A 21,143-nucleotide genomic window follows, 5' to 3' on the forward strand; every position below is an offset into this window, starting at 1 on the left:
TAGACATTACTGAATTGTATAGGCTGTTGGCCTGATTCCATTGTTTCTATCATAAATTGTTCTACGGAGATGTACAAAATACCATTTTCAGTTTCTTGGAAAAGCAAGTACTAATGTTGGTGTCCTAAAATATTGTGGTAATTGTTTGAATCAATAAGAAAGTAACAACCTCAGGGGAAGGGAAAACTAAAAACTGTGGGTATGCAATTCAACGTAGTAGAATGCTTATTTGAATTCCAGTAACTATAGCTGTAGACCTCTTCTTTATATGAATACACACATAGACACATAAACTCCCTTTCTCTTGCATGCATATACAAATGTGATTATGTGTATCTGGATATAGCTACATAAGCAATTATTTGCTCAGGCAGATATTCATGAAGGCTTTTTTTTTAACTTGGTGTAGCATTTTAGTTGATTAATCACCTGTCTTTAAGTGATTAATTCACAATGATTATACATATGCACATAACCAGTACATAAACATTGATGACTTTGAGATATTAGAAAGAAGTGTGTTTGCAATTTTTACTAAATAACACTTTCCAGTCAGTATGTTAAAAAAGGGCCATTTTTATAGTTTTTCTTTTGATTGGCTATTACATTAATAAAGCAAACTTTAAAAAAATTCTTTCCTTTGGTCCTATGAATTTAAATCTGCCTTCACTAATTAAAATGTACACTCTTTGATGAATCAATTAAATCTCATGTTGATAACATACTGATTCAAGCTTGCAGCTCTAAAAATAATCAATAATTTAAAATACATAATATTATCTGTAAAGTAATTTAGTGATTTAGAGTTTTATTGTTTAAAGAATTAGGATACTGTAAAACTTTATAACTGAAAGTAAATTAAAAATGAAGCTTGTAAAGCATTTCATCCTTAAAAATCAAAGAAATAGTAACAAAAGATAATCCCTACATTGAAAAGCAAATGTTCCATTTTTACTATGTATAGCATTTGCTATAATACAGTACATCTTGATGTCATCTGTGAACGTGTGCAGCTCTAATTTGTAATCTGTTTTTCTTGGCTGGCTTGAAATAAATTATTTCAACTGAATATTCCATTTCAGAAAGGCTCAGTAAATTTTATTCTTTACTCAGTGTAAATATTAATATGAAATGCAAAATTGCTACTGTTCTCAGTCATTTGACAATGGTTGTATTTCTACTGATTCAAAGCCATTGAGATGAAGATATCTTTTCTTATTGTTGCCCCTCAGGACATGGGATACCACCCAGCATTCCTGGATTTTAGGCCCTGCTGAAGAAAATGAGAAAAAGTTCTATTATTTTCTGTTATCATGATGGAACATAGATTGTGCTGTCACCTTCTGGATAGAATGACAACCCACCAGCCTTGTTCCCAACTTTTGCAGCTCTGTAGTTGGTTAGCAATAATCTTAAGAACTGTGAGGCTATCCCAAAATTGGAACTAGGACATGTTCAGTAGTACAGTGCCTGTGCTGAGCAAAAATTTAGGATACCTTTGACTCCTTCAGATCCTGAAATTAATCCTGCATGGCTTTTTATTGCTATTGTACTAGGAGATATATAAGATTAGAGTTGAAAATATGGAAAATAGATTTGGATAGATTGTTCCTCCTTGAAATATCTCCTGTATGTTACATACAGAAGCCAATTCAAGTGATAACTCTTCAGTTCAGGAGATGAAACTGCCCCTCTACTTCATCTGAGGACAATAAGACAGCTTAGGTCATGCAGAGAAAATGGCAAGGCACCTAAACCATTGTCCTACAACATCTCACTGCTTGACCCTTTCACATTGAAACATTTAACATTACCTTACAACAGCAACTTCTAACATTTCCTAACTCAGGATGTTGAATGTTATATTAGCATTTTGGTGGGGAGGTATACACACATTGATTTAATGGAGCTGCTAGGGTAAACTTACAAAGCACAGAGAAAAGTGATAATAGTGTTCCATGGCTACATGGAAGCAAGGAAGAGAAGGAGATAATCAAGATTTTGCTCATTGCAAGACAGATAAAAACCTGTAAGTAAGTACAAGACAGTGGATGACAGTGGCAGTGGTTAGGGTGACAGGTCTTCCTAAAATACTTTGCCTAGGACTCTCTCAATCTTAATGATGCCATGATATATCTCTAAACATTGCCATCAATGTTTAGGACTATATCACGGCCAGAAGAATGACAAAGCATGCATACAGTACTTCTATTGGGTCTACAGACTTGTATCCAGTGGCCTCATTTAGGGTTATCTGTATCCTTTTGGGGAAAAGACAGAGGTAAAGATCTCCCTGCTGGCTGCTGTGGCATTTTCACATTCTTTGCAGATAACATCTCTTGTATTCATTTATAATTACTGTAGATGCCTCTTGGGCAGAGTCTTGTGAGATTACTTGGGCAGCATCTTGTGAAACTACCTGGGATACTTTTGAGCTTGTGGAGATTGAAGGAGTAGATAGGGATCTTTCTGGCATGACCCCACCAACTGTGGGTTGGATTTATCACTTGTCTAGCTCCTTCAGGGAGCAATGCAAGGTGGGTGCAGCTGGATTCAAGAGTTGTTTGATATCTCTTTGAAGAACCAAGTGGTTCTGTCTTCCTTGAATGAGGCAGTGGTGCATCCCTCATGAAGAGGCCATATCTTGAACCAACTCTTTTGTCCAATCTCCCTTTTCAAAGGAAAGTTTTTGAGATGGTGGTAGTGCTTGAGCTACAGAGTATCCTAGAGGAAACAAATGATGTGCATCCCTTCCAGTCAGGATTCAGACATGGGCATGGAATGAAAATACCATTGGTCACCCTGGTAGATTTCTTTGTCAGGACCTAGGTAGAAGAAGTACACCACACTGGTCTGGTCCTGTTAGACCTCTCAGCAACATTTTATACCATTTACCATTATATCCTTCTGGACCATCTCCAAAGGTTGGGAATAGAAAGCACTGTATTATTGTAGTTCCACTTCTTCTTGAGTTGATGGTACTAGTTAGTGTGCATGGGGAAGGACTGATCAAGCCCTTGGTTACACCAATATGTAACATCTACATGAAACCATTGGGAGAAGTCATCGATCCATCAAGCTTTACATCACCATCCCAGGCCTAGCAGGGCATGCTGTAGAAGTCCCTGCCAACTGACTGAGAGGGACCATGTGGTTTAAAACAAGCTCAGATTAAATTCCAACAATACAGAATTGTTGTTTGTAGGTAACAGAACTTGTTTGATTCCAAGGTTAAGGTTGGCTTTGTATGGGGTTGAACTCCCCTGAAAGAAAAGGTCCATAAGTTGGGGGCCCCTCTGGACTCTTATCTCAAGCAGCAGCCTTTGTCCAGCAGCCTATTCAGCTCAAATCCTTTCAGACAATGTCCAATATGCTCCAGTAGCTTCAAAGACCTTAATAATTACTAATTTTGGTGAGGACACAGCAACTTCTGAAGGTTATTCCTCACAATTCTATAATCACTAACTATATATGTTAAGTGTTTTTTTAAATAAACCGTAACCAGGCCTTCATGTTAGGTCTTTACTCCAAATATATATTTTGTGCCATGATGCTACATCCAAGTTGCACTGTAGATTTTGCCACACCTCCTAGTTTCAGTAACAATTCCATTCTTCCCTACTGCTTTCTTTCTCAGGTGATGCCCATGGAAATTATTAATGAAAACTTTGTGTCTTTAATAATCTTACTGTCCCATTCAGCCATTAGCAAGATTTCTGACTTTTTGTTCTTGCTAGTTGAAGGGGAAAAAATTTGTCACAATAAAATACTCCTGTTTTTGGCCAGCCTCCTTACAGAGTTTTAAATAGCTAATCTTTTTTACTTCCTTCTTTGTGTGGGATTTCATTTTCAACAGACAGTTTATGTGAATACTGAAAGCTATGCCCAGAAGACCTTGGCAAGAAACTGACCATAAGAGATAATAGGCAGGAGCAGTGCAGGTTTTGAAGGAGGAGCTTTTGTGAGCAGTCAGCCTCAAGATTTCACCCTAGAGGGTTCTCTCTTCCCAGGCCGTGGGTCATGCAGCTGGAGACAATTCAGGACAAGCTGTACTTATTTCACAACTGTATGTTCATCAATCACTGACTAGAGTTTTCCAGTGAGTTTAATAAATATATAGTTGAGTTTAAGACAACTGTTTTGCTATCCTTGCTATATTGCCAATTAGTTGTAAGACTTTAGGGAGCAACTCTGCCTCCCCCCTTTCACGTGCCTAGGATGGTTATTTGGTTGCATTAAGCCAATAATGAGGAACACAGTGCCCATAGACACCAGGGTGCTGTGTGTATTTCCTTTGGCACCCATCAGCGTCCCTGTCTATTGTGACTTTAATGTTTTTAGATTTTTTAAATTAATGCATTGTTCAGTTAGATGACAGGACAGCACCTTGACAAGCTGGAACAATGAACAGAAACCAGCAAGAGGAATTTCAGCAAGGACAAATGCAAAATCCTGCCTCTGGGTTGGAAAAATTAGAGGCATGAGTATAGGATTGGAGTGTATCATATTAGGCAGCAGTACATGTCAAAAAGCTCTGAGGGTCTTGGTGGATCAGAAACTGAACATGAATCAGTCGTGTGATACAGTTGCAAAAAGAAAAGAAAGGAAATGCAGTCCTAGCTTGTACCAACAGAAATATAATGTCAAGAACAAGACAGGTAAATGCTCCTCTAAATTCTTTGCTGGTCAGACCACTCCTGGAATGCTGTATTCAGCTCTGGGCGCTACATTTTAGGATAGGCACTGACAAATCTAAGTACAGGATGTCCAGAGGAAAGCAACCAAAGCAATAAGGGGCCTGAAAGGATAAAGACTTATGAGGAAGGGTTAGAGGTGATGGATAGCGTTAGGTTGTAGAAGACAAGACTCCAGGGAAATACCTGAAGAGCTATCATTGAAAAGACAAGGCAGACTTTTCATAGTTGTTCCAGAAAAGAGGCAAGGAACAATGGGCAAGGATGTAGATTTTTGATTAGACATCAAGAAAAAAAAATCCTAAAGATAAGAGCTAGTCAGCAATTGAACAAACCTCCTTAGAGGCAGTGGACTCTCCTTTATAGAAGATTTTCAAATAAAGGCTGGAGGACCATCTGTTTAGGATGCTATAGCACTGTAGTGAATTCCTGCCCTAGGCCGTGGGTTGGACAAGATGATCTCCAGGATCCCTTCCAGTCCTAATATTCTATGATACTATGGCTAAACTAAGTTAAGTAGGGTTGACTGATACTTCTATGGGAGACCTCTAGAAAATCCCAAGCCTGTTGACCAGACTGGGAAGTTGACCCAGAAAAGGGGTCAAGGAAGGAAGGAAGGGAGGGAGGGAGGGAGGGGGAAGGGGAAGGGGAAGGGGAAGGGGAAAGGCAGGGGCAAGTCATTTCTACTGCTGAGAAAACTATATAGATGTTTCTACAAGGTTACCAAGAGTTGAGCTTGACTTCAAAGAAACTTTATTTTTTAATAATATATGCAAAGCTGGCACAATAAAAAAAAACTAATGACTTCTTTATAGGCCCCACAAGCCTTCTTAGGAAATTTAAAAAATGGTTGGTAGCTGCAGCCCACTGGTTTGTTTAGAAGGAAAATAACCCTGAAGGTAGGATACCATTTGTTCTCAACATTTTCAGTTTGACATTCCAGTAATCGCTTTATTGAAGAACCTGGATCCCATCATGACAGAAATAAAAATCCCTTTTTTTTCTGTGAAATGTATTTACAAGTGTTCTACTCCTTACCTGGTAAAACACCCAGGAAATTCTGATATTTTTTATGTACAGTTTTTATCAGATCAGTATGATTTTTAGTAGCCAAATTCTGTTATACTACCTGTAAAATTAAACATACATTGACTGCCCACTAATGAACCCACCACCAACTGTAACATTCTTATCCTGTTTTGCTTTTAATGTGTTTTATTTGTAACTCTGGTCTGTGACCATAATAAAATTCTCTCTCTTACAAGTGTTCTGTTATTTTAAAGAACTTTAAAATGCATCCCCTCTCCCATATTTCTATTTCTATTCTGAATGTTGATCTCTGATTACCCTGCCCACTAAGCCAATACCAGTAAGCCAAAATCATCCTCAACAGCGCTAAGCAATGGGCCACACCAGAGATGTTTCTGTGACATCACTCACAAAATTATGCTTAGTTTGAGCAGCTGCTTACAATGAAGGGAAGAAGGAGAAGGAGGAGAGGAGGAGGAGGAAAGAGAGAGAGAATGAGAGAGAGAGAGAGAGAGAGAGAGAAAGAAAGAAAGAAAGAAAGAAAGAAAGAAAGAAAGAAAGAAAGAAAGAAAGAAAGAAAAGTTGTTTTTCTTGCTTCTTGCAGCTATAAAAAGGATAAAAGGGATATTGGTGGGTTACCTGTAAGGCTGGTGATTCATGTTTTGTATCACTGATGTAAGAGAAGCAGATGCATTTGTTTATCTTGAGGATTATAGAAGCAAAATAATGTATGCATAAATTGTGTGTATGTGCAAATGTGGTCAAATAAAGAATAGACTGAAACTCGAAAACGATAGAAACATAGTCAGGGATTATCTCTTTAACTCAAATGAGTTTAGATCTCCAGGGGTAGATTAATGTTATCCAAGGGTACTGAAGGAACTTGCTGATGGCCTGGCTGAAAGCTGATGTATTATCTTTGAAAAATACTGAAGAATGAAGTTGCAAATGACCAGAGGAAAGCAAGTGTTGTTCCTGTCTTCAGAAAAGTAAACATCTATCTATCTATCTAACTACCTATCTACCTGCAGGACTATAGGCCACTTGCTTTGACATAAATTCCTGGGAAAATTTTATAATGGATCATAAAGAGGTTGATCTACGTTTACCATGAAAGCAATGCAGTAAAGACCAGAAATCAGTATGCTTTGTCAAGAACGAGTCTTGCTATATTAACTTTATCTCATTTTTTGATCAACCAACTTCTTTAGTAGATTATGGAAATGCTGAAGACATACAGTATCTTGAAGTTAAAAAAGAATCCCAGGACAATATCATTAGCAAGCTAGTTAAGTGTGGGCTGGGAGGTATGACAGTTTGGTAGGTACACAGATGGCTCAGAAATCATATTCAGAGTATTCATCAATGGTTCCTCAGCAAACTGGAACGAACTACAAGGTTTAATCCTGGACCTTGTACTCTTCAACATTTTTATTAATAACCTGAAGAAGTGGAGGGAATGTTTATTTATGAGAGTTGTCTTTTTGAATTGGGTGGCCTTACAAATCCAATAAATAAATTAATAATGTGCCATTCCCTTTTTGTCTGTGTTTTTCGAACTGGATCTTTCCATTCTGTTGTAATTAGATGATTTATGAGAAAACATCCAGCATATGTCGCTGGTCAATGTAGCTATTTCTTTCTGTAAATGTTTCTTAGTATTTAATTATTGTATTTTATTTGTGCTGGCATTGCTTCAATTTCACAAGTTGATTCAACAGCTTCATTTTGAGTTGTTTTAGAGGGACATCTAATAACTTTTTATTAGCAGTTGCTGTTTTCACAATCCTTCTGCTCAGAGATTTTATTTAATTTATGGACAAATATACAAAGTAATTAAACCACATAGAGACATTTTCAGCCTGTTCGGAACATTCTGTGAACTCTTCTGTATTTTCAAGTTCACAGTTCAACTTCTGTGCTGTAGAAAATATGATTCTGAATGTAACACCTATACATCTTTTTTTTTAAAAAAAAATCTGTTTTGCTTGTTAAGAGTTAATTTCTCTGAAAGTTGGATCTTCTTACATGTCTTCAGAAAGGAAGAAATAAGACATAATATTACTGAACTGACATCATTCACCAGCACAATAAGAAGCCATATTCCGTTATATAGGGTACCCTGCAACATTGTAGAAATGCTCTTCAGCAAGAAATAGATATCAAGGGTTGGTATTAAAATTCCAAAATGGAAAATTCCTGCAACTGTCTTGTTCTGAAGGACAACATTAGGTGACACGTGCACATAATAGTGGCCCCTTTCAGTAGGGAAAAAGCCTTGCAAATTTCAAATAACTAGGTATAAGATTTTACATATGTCTATTTTGGTTTGGGAATGAATCCTAAAAATAGCTAATGTTCACTAGTACAAATACTTTGATCTGGAGATAGCACTAAAAATCTTTTGATATAGTCCTATTAGTCATTCTTCATTCTTCCTCCCCACTGGTTTCCTCATCCTAGCATGTTAAGAAGAAACAAAACTGAATGTCTTTTTTAACACTGGGTCTGCCTTTCTGCAGAAATCAGAATGTACATGAATAATAAAGAAGCCTCATAAAGATGTAAGGAATAAACAATCAGGTAAACTTTGCCTAAGCTTTCATTAAACAAGGATTGTTACCAGTGAAAGTGATCCAAACATAGGACCCTCTTTATAAAGATTTAAATTGTTTTAGATTGCTACATAAGATTCATCTTTATCTAAGAAGAAGATTCCAAAATCTTTCAGCTGTGTTGCTTACTCTGTATTTTTATTTACATATAATTGTAAAACTGTCAATGATCATAAGCCATATGTATGTGAACAATATACCTCTAATTTAATCTCTGAGCATGTAAGAACATATTGGAAAAATAAGTGTAAAATATGCACATTAGAAAAAAATGCATATAAAATGCATATAGTACAGAAATATGTATACAAAATAAATCTTTAAAAAATGAAATGACTTTTTTTAATTGGCAGAATGATAAATAAATTGGACTCATGGACTTCTCAGTCATGAGAACATGCAGAACTGAAGCAGATCAGACACCGAGTGACTTCTATGTTGCTAGTGTGAATATTTATAATATTTAAACTCTTGTGAATATTGTGAAAGAGAATTATTCTAAGGCTTAACAGGGAATTGGAATCCACTCAGGAGAGTGAAATCACCAGGAGCTGTGCTCAGCTTGAAGGAGATTTGAAGATAGCAGCTAGATGAAGCGGGACATAGCTGAGCAGTTGGCCTCTTTAAGAAGTAGCCCTGATTACCAGAAAATGCTTACCCTGCTATGGCATTGGCAGTTTCAAAGAGCAGGTAGGCTCTTTTGAGCCCCTGGCCTTGGGAGCTACTTACTCATGTTGATGTGACCTTGACAAGGAGCCTACTGTCAGAATCAATAGATAACCCATCTTCTGAAGTTTGTTCTTCCATTTTAAGTTGAAATCCAACCCAGGATGTGGGTTCACTGACCTTTTATAGAAAGCTGGTAGTTGTTATTTTCTACCAGCTTCCTGCCCACTAAAGAAAAATAGTTGAAAAAAGTACTAGGGTGATATTTTAATGTGGTTATAAATTGTAAGCTTTTTTTATGTATGTGTGAAGACTTCATTGGCTGTTCACAGTCATTTTATAGGGGAAAACTGTCAGCCAGATGGCTGATAAAGCTGTTTTTTATTTTTGTGTTATTGTGTGTATTAATTTTGCAACTGTGATGTCTGTTTTCTTAAACATTACATTCATTACTAGGTTAAATATTACATTAGGGCATAAATATGGTAAAAATGCTAGAAAGATAAAGTAAAGATGACTTGTTTATGTCCAGCACAATGTGTCCTGACTTTTCTAAACTCTGAACGCATGTTCCTCTTTTATTTCCCGTAACTGTTTTTTCTTTCAAAGAACATCTGGTGAAAGCTGAAAACTATTAGATTTAGAATTGGAAAACAAGGCAACTGGAGTCCAGATTTCCTGAAATAATTTAGAGAATTAATTGGTGAAGATAAATCTATTTAAAAATAAAATATCAAATAATCTAGAGCGGTTTGCAAATAACGTGTGAAAATTCTCCACTGTATAGTAGAGAAACTGAGGGAAGGAAAGATAGGGATTGGATTATTTCACTGAATTTCTCAGGGAAAGGAGAGAGAAATTCAGTGAAATTCTGTTTTTGTTTTTAGTACAGTACTCTTATTTGCAGCTATAGATGTAGCCAGTGAAATTTGGCTAGTAGCTTGGCCACCATTTTGGATCTTCTACTATATCCCTATCCTTGTTTTGTGCTGGGTGTCCCATGAGGGTGAATATGTGGAAATGAAGTGAGGTGAAAAACCTGTCAAAAATATTTGAAATAAAAACAGGAAAAGTGGTATCCTTATTTTAAGGAGCTGAGAAGAGTACATTTTAAAGACATGTTGACTTGGCTCATTAAACCTTTTAAAGCTAAGTACAATTCTGTTGTATTTGATGTAGTGTTTTTGAAGGAGCATCTTGACTTTGGTGCATAAAACTGATGAAAGAAAGCCCTTAGGCTTTTAAAAATGTGGCTGTAGTTTTAGATTCATATTTCTGTTTTTAGGACAAGGGATTATAATATGCTAACATGTTGGTAGGCAATGTAATGTCAGTGGTGCGTGAGGTGTAAAAATCTTTAATAATGGAAGCAGACTGGTGACTGTAGCAAGGCTCTTGAGACAAACATTATGGAGCCAATTCAGTTACTCAGTTTCCTTAACTTGTCACTCGTAACTCTAAGCGTAAGTGTTTTGAATGGGTCAGGGAGCCCTTCCTGTTATTACCTAACTTTAAGCTCTGACTGATAATGTTTCCTATATGTTGAATGAGGTACATGTTGTATGAGGTATAACTGATCTCACTGCTGACACATATCAAACATATCTATTTTTATTTTAGAATACAATAAAGTCCCTTTTGGATATCATTTTTGCCTAGCACCCTGTCTACACAGTGGCCAATTGAATGTCTTACAACAATTCCCATTGTTGTTGCCCTAGCAAACCATGCTCAATGGCATAAAGCTTCTGAATTTAGAGTAGACACATCCAGCCCATCTTGTATTTCAATCGGATGCCCTGAAAATGTGTTAGGTATTCTGTGAATTGAAGCTTCAGGTGATCTGCAGGGTGTCACGTGGGGGATGGCTAAGAGGTTCCAAATCCCTCATAACCTTACCTTATTCTGCTTTAAAGGCATTAACAGCAGTACTGTAGGGCCATAAAGTCTTGTATTCTGAAGGAGGGAGAAATGTACAGGTTTCCCTTCGCTTATGCTAGAGTTATCTTTGTTGAAAACCTCGCATAAAGTAAATTTGCAGAAACAAGTGGAAAGAGGGGTACAGTGTTAAATGTTATAATCAAAATGCATTGAAAAATGTACTTATAAAATACTAGGTTACTCAAACATGTTTTTTTCTTTGTCTCATGTTCTGTGTGGTCACTAAGAGTCAAAAACAACTTGATGACACATAATCAATAATCAATCATCTAGGAAGTGTGAAAACATTTTTTGGATCTGCAGCTGGATTTCTAATGGGCATGGTTATCATGGCAGACAAAGAGGTAGAATGGATCTCAATGTTATTAATTTTATTAGCATTCTTCATTATGTGGCACCTAGTAGATTTGCCCAAATTAAGAGCTTGTCCTAGGGCTGAGGATCTTTCACCAGCTTTGGTGCAATGTAATTTACCCAATTTTGTTTCTAGGGTTAGAGAGGTCCTTTTCCTTTTCATTGTGGGTAAAGGGGTTGGGCAAAAAATATCAATCATATTATAGTGAATTTGCATAAAGCAAGGGGAACCTGGATTTACTCCATGTTTTCAACCATGTGCATGCTGTAATTTTATAAATTTGCATTATTCTCCTTTGGTATTATTTATTCATCTATTTTTTTCACAGGGAAGACCTCCTTGATCATTTTCTGTTGCTACTTTTTCCATCTTTTCCAACATTATATTGTGCTTGTTCTTTGATCCTATTTAAATTAATTGGTCAAGTCAGTGGTAACTAATTTATGCCCTATGTAGGTTTAGACTCATTACTCCTATTTAGTCACATTAGAGACTCAAGCAAGTCTAAATTAGAGTGAAACTACAGTTTATGTTTTTAAAAGAATAGTTCTAGCTTTAATTACGGAGTGTACAGGGATGCCAGGGGTCAAAAAAGTCAAGGTGGTGGCTCTGACCATGTGATAAAAGTCCCACTCTTTTTTACATGTATATACTGTACAACATATGTAAAAAAAAAAAGGGGAGGGCTTTTGACTGGCTACCATCTTGATTTTTTTAACCTGGATAATTGAGTGCCAATTATCTTGTGCTGGTTGATGACCACAATAAAGTTATTGTATTGTATTGATTTTTTTAACCTCCCCTGTAGTTTCCCCTGAGTCATTTTCCATTACCAGAAAAGGATCCATGTAATGCTGATTTTCAGTAACATGGAGAAGAATATACTGTATGTGTGTTTGTGTGATGTTAGTTTCTTTATACAGATCAGTAGAATAATGAAGTAGCATCCTTTACATAATTTAATTTTTGTGTTTTTCAGGAGGGTTCAGAAGGAAAGCCCACTTGATCAGGCAGGGCAAGGATGAGACTTTCATATGTTTGTGTGTGTCATTACATCACATTTACACATTTCTTTACAAATGGAGTGGAATGAAAATAAGATATCAAAATCATCTGAATGTGGGAGAAAACCAAACTGTAGATCTGTCTTTCCTCCATAAGTGGGGTTACCAGAGGACCTGCAAAAGGACACACCCTCCTTTTTGTCCTCATGTTCTCTGTCCTGCAGGCATAGCCTTAAAATGAAATATTGTCCAGCTTTTTGAGTGTCTAACAAGTTTTCTCTTCCTGGGCAGCTCTCCTTGGGGCTCAGTGATTCCCTAATAAGTGTTAACCACAAGTCAACAAGCTCAGCTCTGTGACCTTACCTTAGTTGATTAGGACCCTCCTGCCAATTGCGCTGCTGCCTGAAATTGACAAGACCTTAATCAGTTACATGCTAAAGGATTTTTGCTCCTAATCTGCTCTATCACATTCCTGTGATTGAAAAACCAAGCTTTCTGATGCTGGAAAAAGTAATTTCATATACATGTAGGCTTAAGTACTTTTTTTTCTGCAATTTTCACTACAATTTTTAAATGCCAAGAAAGTGAAACAGTTAGTGTGTCCTCCTTTCCCCACCCATTTGTCCTCCTTTCCAATTGTCTGTCCAGATAACTGGTAACCCATCATTAGATATGGTTTTTTTAGGGTGGAGACAGTTTGTTCTGCTGTACCACCTTCCATTTGACACATTCCCAACACAACTCAAACCCATATGCATGTTTTCTACTTAGCCTGTAGACCTGAAATGCATTCTGCACAGGATTGCTCATATGCCAGCACCTCTGGTGACGGCAGAGATCATCTTCACTCAGCCTGAGTACTGAGCATAGAAAATTCGAGTTTCTATACACGCTGCCTCCAGCTTGCCAATTGCCGGGTTTAGTGTTGCTCTCCTCAGACAAAGTCTTTCCTGGGTCTTGGCCTAGGTCAGCTTTTAAGGGAAGACTGAAAATAGAAATCATCAGCAAATCCACTGAATGGGGTTCTTCTCTACCAGCTTTCTTGGTAGGATGGGCTAAGCAAAGCAGCCAAACTAGGGACAGTTTTATTCTGCCAAAGCATTCCTGGGCAAAGCATTCCTTGGAGCTAGAGGCAGAATTGGGAGGTTGCTAGGCAGAGTCTCCAAAGAAAAATCCTACTCCCACAGACATGGAGGGCCTTGCTTGAATGTGACTTTCATCTTTCATTGAGGTGAGGGGGAGAGGAAAATTGGCTTTGCAACAGCTCTGAGTGAGTAGAATTTTTGGAAATGTAACTGCACTGGTATTGCTTTGAAGTTTACATTGTATGATACCCAGGTTATGTCCAGCAACAGATGGGCCATACAGTTCCCATGTAGTAAGACTCAAGAGCTTTTAGAGAACCAGTTAGTTTCAAATTGGAAAAACCTGCCTGCAGATTTTTGAAACATTTTTTAGAAAATGTATTTTCAGGAGTCTAAAGTGGGATTAACTGCAATTTAGAGGTGTATCCTAAAGGTGTATCCTTTAGGTCTATCCTAAGCTTTAGTGTGACGTTGTTTTGCTGCAGTGTGTCATTGTTTCATATTAAGTCAGTCAACTCATGTAAAATGTTTGCATATATAAAGCACAAGGAGGATCTTTGGGACACATCATAGAAGTATAGGTGGTTATAATGTTTTCACTCTCCAGAGGTAAGAACAATATATGATGAATCTTATGCAGGTCTGTTTGATAACTCCATATTAAACCTATAATGGTGTGTGTGTGTATGTGTGTGTTGCAAGCAGAGTCTCATTCCACCCTCTGGGCACTTATGTATGCATGGACACCATGTCTGAAGAATGATGCTCTATTTGTTTCAACACAAATCCAAATTATACAAAAAATATTATAAAGACCCAACTTACCAATATACTGTGTGCTTCAGCTTTTACAAACACAGTTGACAGTGTTTAATTAAGTAATTATTAAGAAACAGTTTACTAATGAAGCCCTCGCTTCATTCTTCAGGAACTCATTTTGGGTAGAAAGTCTTCTACTTTTGCTGTGTGTTAATTGTTTAACTGCCAGAACTCACACACACATTCCATTTATTTACAGCTGAAATAAGAGAGACAAATAATGTGTTGCAGGCAATGAGAATTATTCACCTTTGTGAGTGCAAGCAGTAAAACCCCGCTTTGGTTGCTCACATGCTTGTGTGCACGTGGCAGCAACATTTGTCATGATCCCAGCCTTAAACTATATTCTGCAATGAAACCGTTACGGTTGCCAAATCAAAGCCCATAGAGTTTTATAACTGTTGGCATCATAGGAGAAAGGGATAATCTATGAACTGTTAAGCCCTATATCACTAGCAAAGATGTATAGTTCTCTCAGGAAGGCCTACACCCACTTAATCTAATAAATTAACCACTACATCACAGAACCAGAATATTTATTAACAATTGTTTTTGCTTTTTGCATTTTGATTAGATTATAGCAATGTTAGCAAAATTTGTTAAAATGCACATTGTGCAGAGACATGTCTTTTGATTATATTTTTGACATTTAATTCATTCCTATATGTTGCTAATTATGAATCATCCTGTTGCAAGAGAGATCAACAAAACAAAAGCAAATAGATCTAAAATACATAATTGTCTAATCTCTCTTCTTGTGCTATACTATTCTCAACACAAAAGCAATTATTCCCAAGACCGCTAATTATGCTACTCATTGCTTATGTTCTATAAGCACAAAGACCTATTGTATTCCCTTGTTTGCAATGAAAGGTCATGAATTAATTGCATCACCTGTGACACACAAACTTTGTTCAGCCCCTGGGCTTGATCTGGCCACCATGGAATCAGCTAATGGAACAGACAAGTTCTAGAATATGTGCTTTGGATGACTGCCAGCTGGTCCCCCAAGCTGTGTGCTACTTCAGGAATGTGAATGTTACAGAACAGAAAGCCTTTGGGAAGTATCAAGCTAGACCAAGAGGTTATACAGTCACTAAACACAGTCATGTTCAGGAAGGTCACATTCAAATTTCCAGACAAGGAGCAAAGCATCAGGCAAAGTTAGATTTCACAACAATAGTAAATTCTGTTACTTGCTAGAAATATATACACATACTTTAGCTCTTAGGATCAGGACTTCTAAACACTGTGCATTTCAGCTGCTGTGTTAGATTTATGGCCAAACCAGCAATAAAATGCAGAGGGCAATACAGAGGGCAAGTTCATAAGACAATAACCAGGAGAGCAACAGAATCCAAACAGGAGCAATGCAAGGAAGCAGCAGACTGTCCGAAGAGTCAAGAGTCTGAAAGAGTTATGAGACAAATAAGGACTAGGCAACAGAGGGGACTCTGCAGCAATGAGGTGTTCAAAAAGTGATGTTGTATTATGTTATCAAGTGCCTGCTGACACAGCTTTTGTAATAAGGAGGCTGCAGAGCAATTTCTAAATCTGCAAAGCCTCAGTCCCAAACCTGTCCCCCCATCTCATAGCCTTCACCTTCAAGATCAGGCCAGAAAATAATGTTCCTAGTATTCCCTTTCAGTCAGGATTCAGGCCTGGGCATGGGACAGAAATGACATCGGTCATGCTTTTGGATGATCTCTGGCAGGAGTGGGACAGGGGTTGTACATCTGTCCTTGCTCTTCTTGATCTCTCAGTGGCCTTAGATATCATCGACGATGGTATCCTTCTGGATCAGCTCTGTGGGCTGGGAGTGGGTGGAACAGTTTTGTGCTAGTTTGCTTCCTTTCTGTGGGGCTGGTGCTAGTTGGTGCTGTTTGGGAGTGAGAGATCCCACCCTTGACCCCTATTAAGTGAGGTTCCATATGGTTCAGTACTCTTTCCACTCTTATTTAACATCTACATGGAGCTGCTGGGTGAGATCATTCGTAGCCATGGGGTGAGGTATCATCAGTATGCTGAAGATACCCAGTTATCTCTGCCAACTTGCATGGGGCGAGGAAAGATACAATCGACCCTGGGGATGGCTGGCACCTTGACGATGCTCCCTGAGTTTATTAACACCTAATTAACAACAGCCTCTTGGAAGTATTATAAACGAAGTTTGTTGTTAGCATATTTTAATTAATTTAATATTTATCTATTTTAATTAATGTTTGTTCTATTTTTACTGTAAACCACCCAGAGTCACTCCACAGTGAGATGGGCAGTGACAAATTTGAAATATAAATAAATAAATAAAATATATCTCTCCACCCCTGGCAAATTAAGCTATGCCATTGATGTCTTGTTCCAGTGCCTAGAGGCTGTGCGGCTTTGGGTGGGGAACAACAGGCTTCAGCTGAACCCTGGCAAGACAGAGTGGCTCTGGGTTTTGTGGCCTTCTGGATCTGGGAACTTACCATCTTTGGTACTGAATGGGGTTGCACTACCCTAGGCAGACCCAGTGCAAAACCTGGGGATCCTCCTAGACTCTCGACTCCTGCTTGAGGAGCAAGTGGCAATTGTGGCTAGGAGGGCCTTTGCACAGCTTTGTGTTGTGCACCAGTTGCCCGTGCCTTCCTGGACCATGAAGCTTTACTCACTGTCACCCATGCCCTGGTCACCTCCAGAATGAATTACTGTAATGCACTGTACACGGGGCTGCCCTTGAAGAGCATCCAGAAGCTTCAGCTGGTACAGAATGTGGTTGTGCAGACAGTTATGTGTGCCTCTAGGATGACACACATTATACCTCCGTTCCGCAAGCTGCACTGGTTGCCAGTTTGCTTCCAAGTGCAATTCAAGGTGCTGTTTTTGACCTTTAATTCCCTACATGGCATGGGACCAGGTTATTTGAGGGACCATCTTTTCCTGGTTACATCTACTCATCCCATCAGGTCCAGCAGAAGAGGTCTGCTCCAGGTCCTGTCTGCTAAGGAGTTCCATCTGTTGGGACCCAGGAAATGTGCCTTTTCTGCTTGTAGCCCCCACCCTCTGGAACATCATTGCCCCTGAATGATGGGCTAGCCCCATCTCCGTTAACCATCCGGAAAGCCTTGAAAACATGGTTCTTCCATCAACCCTGGGGATTCCATGGGAAGCCTGCAGAGTGGTTGAATGAAGCTAAATGATGGTTGTCCTTCTGCTATCTTAGGGTTCTTTTATGTTTTATTCTTTTATGTTTTTATGTTTTATTTTTGTTGTTATTTGTGTCTGGTTTTAATTGCTTTTTTGCTTGTAGGCCACCCAAAGTCCCTTTTTGTAAGATGGGCGGTTATATAAATTTGATGAATGAATGAATGAATCTAGGTCGAAAGATGAGCCAGTGAATAACACTTCCGACGCTTACACTACCTAAAGGTCTGAGCAGGTTCACTCAGCACCAGTGATTCTTCAACAGAGAAGAAATGTTTACATGACCTTCTGCCATCCATGTGGATGTGATATGTCAGCTACCCTTCAAGACAAAGAAAAAGTTTCTTATTCAGCTTCGTGTGAGAATACATAGGTTTAATATGCAGCACTAATGGCTAACTAATACTTTTTTTTCCCCAAAAATATCTATAAAGAAAAAATATGAACAAAATGAATATATTTCTGATGCTTACTGCTTTGGAGCCAGGACTGGAATGATATCAGAGTCAGGAATGTGAATTTGGTCTCAACAAGTTTCAGCACATTTCCATAATCCCTAATTAATGTAATCTAAGTATGCATAGATAGCATATTCTAAAGATATCTCTTCCAAATGGTATATTTTCTTATTTATTTAAAATCTAGACCTGCATTTTAATATTTGGAAAACAAAAAATTTGGCCAGCTAAATTCTGATTAGCAGATTAGTTTGGGAGATGCTGGTCAGTGTACTTTAATTCTTCAGGCATCCTTGAATAGTGGTTATTTTGCAAAGAGAGAGTTGCAGGTCATAAATCTGGTCCTAAACCTAATCCTTTCCTCCTTCCTTCCTAGTTTATGCAGGACCTTGAGAATGTGATCATTTTAACCTTCTACGTGATGTATAGTAAAAATTCCTTTGTTAGATCACCTCTAGGTGGCATTCTGGTACTATAAAGCAATGAAGAAATCATTAATTTTTTATCAAGGGTATAAAATGCTCAAAGGGCTTCCATCCAGGCTCTGCTCAGGCTAACACAGAAGATCAATTCCCAGTATGTACAGAGTGGCCATTGTGTTAACACTGATGTACATATTTTTAAAGGTATGAGAAAATTATTGAGCATTAATAATTGAGTCCCAAGTAACCATGCATTCAATTATTAATAGAGTTTTCATTCATTTTTAAATACCAAAAAAGCACAGTATATAACTTTTTCTTAGCCATTTTAAAGGGTAGAATATTTATGGCAATGATACCTGAGTTATAAGAATGCAGCATGAAGGTATCAAAATAGCTGGATCTCACTTTTTAATTTGGTTTGGTATGCCTTCAATGATATTTTCATATTTTAACTATTATGAATTAGAAATGAAAGAAAAGATGCGCAGAACCATTCCCCCCCCCTCCTTTCTCCCAAGGGGACCCAGTTCAAAAAGGACAATAAAGCAGGTCTTCAATTGTTATTAAACACAAGACAATGTGGGGGTCAGAAGAAAGTTTGATATGTGGCATGTTTTCTGTGGTGTATGGATTTTTAGTGGCCTGGCCTGGCTGCTGTTCTGCTGGTGTGAGCCAGCCAATGGAGGAAATAAAAGGGAAGAAGCTGTTCAGTTCTGGCTTTGAATGGCAGCTGTGGTGGCCAGGGCTGGTGTGGTGAGATGCTGAGACAGCAGCCCCATTGGTCCAGCCTGGTGTTTTGGGTGTTGGGGACTAGAGCCCTGGGGGGACATCCACCTGCTCAGTTGCTGCCAATCTGACTGAAAACTGGAGACAAGAGAAAAGGAGAGGAGAGAAAAAAGTTTGTACATAATGGAGTGCATGGAGTGGCTGGAGAAAAGTGTTGGAGAGAGAAATTAAGCATGCAGAGCAGTTGTCAGTTCCTGGTCAGGAAGGGGGAGGAAAGATCCAGGGTGGCTTCCCTGGAAGAATGGAAGTGAAGACCCAGAGAAACAAGGTCTCCACCTAAGACCCAAGACAGGAAGGAAGGACCCGGCTGGCGAAACCCTGATCTCTGGGAAAGGACTGGGCAGAGACCATGAGAGAGGTTTTTCCCCCAACAGAGAACCAGTAGGTGTTTGGCTGAGCAGATCCAGGAGAAGGTCAAGCCATGCTGAGCACGCTACAGTAAAATTCCAGCCCATTCCTTTCTTTTCACTCTCTTTCTTGTTAAGCCCAGAAATGGAGGAGGGAGTTGGAGTGAAAGGAGGAGGAAAACAAAGCAGCTAGCAGGAGAGATAGAGGGAAAATTAGGAGGAAACCCGATATCAGGTAAACACCCGGACTGTGTTGTAAATACAGTACGTGTTGTAAATAGCCTTGTTGTAAATGATAAAAAAGCATAAAAGTCTCCACTGCCTTGTTTTTCTGTGTCAGTTGCCACCTTTGCAAAGGAAAGGTCCAAAAAGAACCCCATGACTCTGTGACAGTTCCCACCAAGAAAGCCCTAGCCCTGGGAGCCAGACCCACTAGAGGGGTCACACGCAGGACCTTCCCAGCTGATCTTAATGCATGGGCTGGATGGCCTGGATGGCAGTGGGGGGTATTGATGGAACTTTCTAAGAGAGAAGAAAGCAAGAAGAAAGGCTTTTAACTGGAAGGAAACCGAGTCTAGCCAAGCATCCTTGCTTAGAGGGCAATGGCAACTGAAAGTTGGAAGAAAGTGAGTTTGCCAACTCGATGCATATGTTTCATCATTATTTTCCCTCCCTCTGAAAATTTTAAATACAGAATTAGACAAGGACACGAGGTACAGTGAAATATATTTATATTTATATATGTGTGTACTTGTACACACACACATACATACACACAATGAAATATTTAGCTAGCGCAGGCCCAACATTTTAAGGTAAGGATCCCCAGTATTTCTGAGCTGGTGGATACATTTGGAATTTTGAGAGAAGTTAACGGCCCTCCCCCAAAGTGTCTGCTGTGATGGGTGTGGGCAATCATAAAATTGTTGGGTTTGTTCCCCAGTACCCCAATCTGGTTTCCCTTTGCATCTGCCTTTTTTTCTGGACAACTGGGCCTTCTTCCAAATGGGGCATGGCAGTCTTCTAAGGGAGATGGGGCTAAATGCAATTTAATCTCTGAATAAACATATTTAATTTTACATATTGGTAGTTTGTACTAAATATGAAAGCTTTCAATGGGATCACTGAAGCGATGACTGCTCTCTTTTGAAAAGCTAAATACTAGCAGTAGCTCAGCTTTACTTCTAGCATGGGACAGGACACACTGTGTAATGCGGAGGCTTTCATCAAACAAACATTTCATTTCTGTGTTCATGCTTCATAGAAAAGAAAGTTTGCAAGACTAATCAAAACTGTTTCAAAGGGTACAACATGATTAATCACGAGGCAGCATTTTGTATCAAGGATACCCCGCTGAGTTATTTGTCAAACATGTAAATATATTCTAGAGAGAATTTCCTGCTTTGATTCAATATGCGGGCTCATTCATTATGGGCATTCATGTACAAGAGAAGCATATAAATTATGCTTTTAATTATAAGTGAATTAGAAGTTGATAATATTCTTTCTCTGAAAATGTTTTGACAGAAGGTTCTTCAAAGCAAAATGCATTCTTGTCTCCCTCCTCAACTCCCCAATTATGATTCTACTATGGTTCAAAACATGTGTGCATGTATCTGTATGCCTTCAAAAAATAGAGATTTAATTGGTATTTCTTCTGAGTATCTGTAAAACCAGGGCCTGAACAATGCAATATACTTTTTCCATTTTGTTTTGTTTTGCTACTGACTAAAATA

At 38.5% G+C, this 21,143-nt stretch overlaps 1 long non-coding RNA gene across 2 annotated transcripts in view; it reads left to right on the forward strand.

Annotated features, from left to right (window-relative positions):
* LOC148214576 (uncharacterized) overlaps window positions 1-21,143 on the forward strand; it is a 77,879-nt gene that overhangs the window by 8,010 nt on the left and 48,726 nt on the right. The window lies entirely within an intron of this gene.

The sequence above is a fragment of the Python bivittatus genome, unplaced genomic scaffold, assembly GCF_059951505.1.
Source record: "Python bivittatus isolate LINGU-HERP-01145 unplaced genomic scaffold, Pbiv_v1 ctg000610_np1212, whole genome shotgun sequence".
In the NCBI taxonomy this organism is placed as follows: Eukaryota; Metazoa; Chordata; class Lepidosauria; order Squamata; family Pythonidae; genus Python; species Python bivittatus.